This window comes from Theropithecus gelada, chromosome X (assembly GCF_003255815.1).
Source record: "Theropithecus gelada isolate Dixy chromosome X, Tgel_1.0, whole genome shotgun sequence".
In the NCBI taxonomy this organism is placed as follows: domain Eukaryota; kingdom Metazoa; phylum Chordata; class Mammalia; order Primates; family Cercopithecidae; genus Theropithecus; species Theropithecus gelada.
This window is the reverse complement of record NC_037689.1, coordinates 85,230,837-85,237,361: the sequence shown is the minus strand read 5'-3', so window position 1 is coordinate 85,237,361 and position 6,525 is coordinate 85,230,837.

Sequence of the window (6,525 nt, the reverse complement as noted above, 5' to 3'; positions counted from 1 at the left end):
TGTTCCCTTGCCCTAGCATGGGTGCCATGGCTGGCGCTGGTTTGAACTTGGTGCTCACACTGTTGACCACACGGTGTGCTTAGTAGTTCCTTGTGTCCTTCACCTGGACAGCACCTGCCAGTTTGTTCAAATGCTTTGACACACTTTGTTTCATTGAGTCTCATAAACTGCCCTGTGAAGGTGGTAGGTGGGGAATTACCTGACTTATATTTGAGATGAGGAAACCAAGACCCTATGAGGGGCTGTAACTTGCCCAAGGACACACATCAGGTGAACAGGAGCTCTAGGACACAAGTGCACGCCTTTTATTACACCATGAGCAAATAAGATATATTCCTTGAGAGCGAGGGGTATGACTTCCCACTTCTTGCCTTTGTCTGAGCAAGCATGCTTCCTTGGGGATCTTAAAAAAAGGAGCCCTCTCCACCTCCACTCCCCATTCCCTTTCCATCTGTCTTGGTCAGGGAGGGACCAAGCTCAGCTAGCTGGAGGCAGGAGGTGTGAGCCTCCAGTGGTAGGGCCCCAGACTGCCCCACCCTTGACTCTCCTTCCTGTCCCAGCTGGGCCTAAGCTCCTGGTGAGTCAGGGATACAGGATGCTTCCCAGGTGAGGGTGGGGCTGCCTGGCTTTCTCCGAAGGCTGAGCCCAGTTCACCAATAAAGCCGAACTGAGCAGGTGCTAACCAGGCCTCAGTTTCCCTGAAAGATACGGCCTTGTGGAGCTGGAAGGCCAAGGTTCTTGTGACCTTATTGCACTGGTTGATTTTAAACTCCCAGGTGGCCTCCCTGAGGAACCAGTGACATGAATGGCCTGGTATCCACTAGGCAGGGGCACGAAGCTGGGCTAAGCAACCTATGGAAAGACCCAGGCCCCACTGGGGCCATCCTAGGTTGGACCCTGCTGAGCAAGCGGCCCTCTGGCCACCTGGCATCAATCACTCTCGGAAATCCAACCCGCCTGCCTACCTGGCCTCCTGTCCTGCCTGGGCACGTCACAGTCCCACTGACACCCCAGCTGAGTCAGTCCCAGCCTGCCTGGGACCCTCCTCACCCATCTGCTGCTGGCCTCCTGTACAGTTGGACATTGGATCTGGGGGGCTGGGGCCCCAGCTGGCACTTGTTAGGTTGGCTTCCCCTTTGGGAGGCTGCTGAGGGGGAGACCAGCCCCCACCCAGGACAGGGGTCATAGAACCCAAAATGAAAGCAATTTAAAGGCATTGGGGAGAGAGTAATTATAGTTTCTGTTTTCAATGGTTAATTATTCAGCTGGCAAAGAGAAAGGAAAAAAGGGAAAGCTGGGGGTTGGAGGGAATAAGGATGAAGGGATATGGGAGGGTGGGAGGAGTTTGCCATGGGGCCCTTTATTCCAGGTGATAGAGCCCTGGAACAAGAGGCTGGAGACCTGAGGGCCTGTCTCTGCTTTGCCATAACTCCCTTTTTGACCAGGGGCAGGCAGATCCCTGTCTGGGTAATGAAGGAGTGGTACTAACTTTATTCATTTATTCAGAAAATATTTACCGAGTACCTACTATATGCCAGTCAATGGTCTGGTCACTGGAGTACAGTGAAAAGCAGGATAGACGAGGTCCCTTCTCCCAGAGACCTCACATTCTAGAAAAGTCTTTCAGTGCCCAGGTAACTCTTGATTCTGTTTTGTATTGGTGACTGAGTCACAAGAATGTGAGAGGTAGAATGGAGAATACACTGATTTAAAACTGGGGTTCTAAAGTGAGTCTTTCATTCATTCACGTATTCATTTTTTTTTAAATAAATATTGAATGCATGGCACATAGCAAGTACCAATAAATGGTAGCTGTTGCTTCTCCCATGAGAGACAGAGTAGACAATTTGGCTCTGGGGCTGAGCTTCTAGAGGACTCTTCCTGCTTTGAGAGTGGACCCTACGACCTGGCTGTTGCTGTCATCATCCACCAAAGTCGGCCTTTTGCAAGGTTGTTAAGCATCCTAAGAAGTTATCCTAGGCCAGGCGTGGTGGCTCAAGCCTGTAATCCCAGCACTTTTGGAGGCCGAGACGGGCGGATCACAAGGTCAGGAGATCGAGACCATCCTGGCTAACACGGTGAAACCCCGTCTCTACTAAAAAATACAAAAAACTAGCCAGGCGAGGTGGCGGACGCCTGTAGTCCCAGCTACTCCGGAGGCTGAGGCAGGAGAATGGCGTAAACCCGGGAGGCGGAGCTTGCAGTGAGCTGAGATCCGGCCACTGCACTCCAGCCTGGGCGACAGAGCGAGACTCCGTCTCAGGAAAAAAAAAAAAAAAAAAAAGAAGTTATCCTGTGGTTCTAATGCCAGCTTGCTTCCTCTAGCCCGTGGCCAGGTACCTGAGCAAAACATACCCATGATAAACACTTCCCAAGGCCCGTAGGCAGAAGCTGCCCAAACTAGAAGAGGTGTCCTCAGCCTTTGCCTATCACTGTTGTCCTATGGCTGGTCCCTCCCAGCCTCTCTAGTGGTGGTGGGTGAGGAGCTGGCTTCTAAGAGAAGAGCTTGCCCCCTTTCTCTGGCCAGGTCCCTAGGGAAAAACTCCATGTGGATCATTCAGTTCCAGGGCACCAGGGGAAACCAAGGGAGACCCTAGAATCCACCCCCGCACCAGAGACTCCACACTGGCTGGATTTTCCTGGGTAGAACCCTTGCTGTCAGAGGAACTGGCTAGCGGCCTCACTGGCTGCCCTCATGCTGGTTCAGGTAGAATCTAAGAAGTCAGGGGCCAGGAAACAGTAGAGCTAGGACTTTTCTGAGAGCTCTTTTCCAGACCAAACCCCTCATAAGAAAACTGAGGCCCAGAGATGGGAAGGGACTTATCCAAGGGCACACAGGGAGTGCTGGCAGAGCCAAGCCTTGGACCCAGCTTCCTTGCCTCACAGGGCAGAGCCGGTTGCCCTTCTTGCATACTGTGTGGCCTTGTTCTCTCAGAATCCCTATGAGTGTGTGTGTGTGTGTGTGTGTGTGTGTGCGCGTGCGTGTGCGCGCGCGCCAAACAAACCCATATATACACAGTATTTATATTGACCAACTGTGTAAGTTTACACAAGGCAATTACCAAAATGACACATTATAACCCTGAGAAAAATATGGTCCTGGGAGGTTTAGGCCTGGTTCGGAGCAGACTACGAAAATGTACTCATAGTCTGCCCCCCTCTCTGGGGGTCCCTCTCCTGTGGCACCTTATACAGCTCTGAAGTCACTCACTAGCAAAATAGCTTGGAGGTATCCGTAGGGGCCAGACCCACTGGTTCACAGCCCAGACCCAGAATTGGGCATCTCAAGGCTGGGCAGAGCCTTATAGATCCAGCGGTTTCACCCTTCTCTGGATACTGAGTGTGGCTGGCCAGCCTGTGCACACATACCTCAGGGCAGGCCTTCTTCCCTCCCCCACCCAGGCTGCCTGGGCCTTTCCGGCCAGCCTGACAGTTAGCTGTCCTAGCCCTGTGTTCAGCCCCCCTGCACACACTAATAGCCATGGCAGTAACATGCTTTCACATGCAAATTGCTATGGAATTCTCAGCCCCTGCCGGTGCCCCAGCCCCCAAGGCCTCCCCCTGGGCAGATTCAGAGAAGAGAATGGAATCTTTCAAGCTGTTAGGGCGTCTAGAGACCTTCGAGTCCAGCCCCCTTGTTGGATGGATGGGAAAACTGAGGCCCAAAGAGGGGAAGAAGGAACTGCCCACAGTCACACAGAGAGTTCACCGGGACTGGCCCTCACCCAGGTCTTCTGACTTCCAGCCCACTGCCTCTTCAAACCACCACAGAGCCTCCTAATCCCTCTCGTCCCCCAACCCACCCCCCATCATGGGGTGTTTACTGTGGACTCTGGGATCCCTCCCTCTGGCACAGATGCTCCTGAGAGACACCCCTCAGTGGGGCCTGGGGGTGTGAAATCCAGAGAAAAAAAGACCAGAGATAGCCACGACTTAGGGGCCTTGCCCGGGGAAGGGAGCCATTCTCCTTTGAAACAGGCAAAAGAGGATTTGCTCACTTCTCTCTCTGCGCTGCCATCCTCTGATACCGGCCAAACCGCCCCCACCCCCGCCCACCCAGCAGGCCTGCCAAGCTATGCCAAACCTTCTCCTGGGCCCTAGTCCCACCAGATCTTTCCAGGTTTGTGCATCATCACTCTGCTGGAGAGGTCACCAGCAAAGCTTGGGCCCTGGGAGGCCCTGGGAACCCTGGTCCCAGCTGGAGTATGGGAACATTTCCCTTCCCTTCAGTTCAGCTGAAACAAGATGGGAATTTTCTGAAATGAACTTTACAAGGAAACCGAAAGGAAATGAAAATAAACACCGAAAGGGAAAAAGAGACAAGTTTACAGAGCACAGGTGTCTGCTCCCAGCTCAGCTGAGGTCTTAGCACAGATAGACCCAAGCTAGAAACTTCCGGGTTATCCTTGAAATCTGCCTTCAGTTCTGCCTCTGAACTGAACTTGACTCTGCCCATTTCTGAGCACCCCTAATGCCACCAGCCACTCTGGTTTGTACTACCTTTATCTCTTGCCTGAACGATGGCAATAGCCTTCTGACTGGTCTCCCTGCTTCCATTCTACTCCTCTCTTGCAAAACAGCAGCCAGGGCCATCTTTCCAAAACTCAATCCTGATCTTGCCCATCGCTGCCTACCTTTTATATTTGTCCATCGTTCCCCAACTCCTCAGCATGGCTTTCAGGATTGTGGATGATCTGGTCCTTGCCCATCTCCTTAGTCTCTCACCTCTACCCCTCCCCACCACACACACCTTACACCCCAGCAACGCAAAGCTACTCCCTGGCACCTGACGAGAACAGGCACCCTTAAGCCTCTGTGCCTTTCTGTATGTGCTCCCATCAGTCAGAAATGCCTGTCCCCTTGCCCGTAGTCTGGCAAACTCCTACTGAGCCTATCCTTCATGGACATTTCTGACCCCCAAGCCAGGCCAAGTTTGTGTTCTCTTCTCAGCCCTCACAGCGCTTCTGCTCACCCTGCCAATGTTTGTCTCCCCCAGTAGATTGTGAGCTTCTAGAGGGCAGAGCCAGTGTTTCATGTCTGCATCTCACCTGGAATGATGCCCAGCATAGAGTTTAGCACAGAGGCAATATCAATAAACCTTTGAAATGTTTGTCGACTTGAATGGGCTTCGCTGGGCTGGGACGGTCACCCCAGGGCTCTATCCCTGCCCTCCACTGCTCACTTTACCATCCAGTCAATCTGTAGATTCAACATCTTATTATATTCCCCTACAATAAACGCTAACATTTACTGAGTACTTATTGTGGGCCAGGCACCATGTTGCACACTTCATGTGCATTACTTCATTGACATCTTCTGCTGCAGTGATGTCTCAGAGAGGTCCCTATCTGAGGTAGGACTGTGATTATCTCAGTTTTACAGATGAGGAAATGGAGGCTCTAAGAGGGAAAGTGCCTTGCCCACAGGCACATGGCTAGGAAGTTGTATGTAACGACTTGAACTTGGAAGCCAGAATGCGGAGTCCAAGTGCTTAGGTGCTTCACCACATTAGTAAGGCAAAGTGATGATGGCAGCTTGGGGAAAGAAGGCATCTGGGCCCTTCGGCCTGTACCCCTTGATGCTGGCCACGTGACTTCAGAGGCCGTCTAGTGTGGTAGTTAAGAGCCCAGATTCTGGAGTCAGTCTGCCAGGGTTTACATTCCAGCTTTACCACTTTCTAGTTGTGAATTCTTGAGCCATTTACTCAAACCCCTCCGTGCTTCTGTTTTATTCATCCAAAAGATGAGACTGAGAGTAGCAGCCATCTCATGAGACTATAGTGAGGATTAAGTGAATAAACACACATCCAGCCCTTACAACAGTGCCCAGCGCTGGTAATTGCTTCGTAAACGCCATTTACTACCCTTTGAATCCCGAGGCAGCCTTTGGTTCCTGTCACTCAGCCTTAGGCAGCCTGAGTCCTCTGCTTGGCCACTTGAATCAGAAGGTTCAGCCGCTAAGATTCCCTGGTCTCAGCCTGGGTTGCTATGTCCCCAGTGAGGGTGCAATGGGTGGTGGGCTGCAAGCTCCTCCAGGCCCCAGTCCCAGGGCTTAGCTGTCCTAGGCTTGACTCCTGAGGGCCCAAGGGGAGGAACACCCAGGCTGCTGTGACCCCTACAAGGATCCTGGAGTCAGGATGGGGAGACTTGCATTTGAGGCCTGACTCTGCCCCTTAGTCATATGTGTCATGTCTTCTCTTGAGGCCTGGGTATCTTCTTCATCTGTTGAATGTAAATGGGATGATGTAAGCAAAACTGCTTTGTGAAAAAAACACATATACTTTGATGTAAGGAGCCACCACTTCCCATCAGAATGTGTGTTCCTTCGGGGCAGTGAACCTGGGCCTCAGTAAAGAGAAAATGAATAATGAATGAGTGTTTCTCCCACTCAGAATCCATGCTCCTCCCCAGCCAGAATCTAGCAGCCAGAGATCCAATTCTGAAGCAGGGACACTCACTCTAATAATGGCCTAGAATCCTCTGGGGAAGTTGAGAAGGATGTGTTGCCATGTTTAGGAGAAGCCCA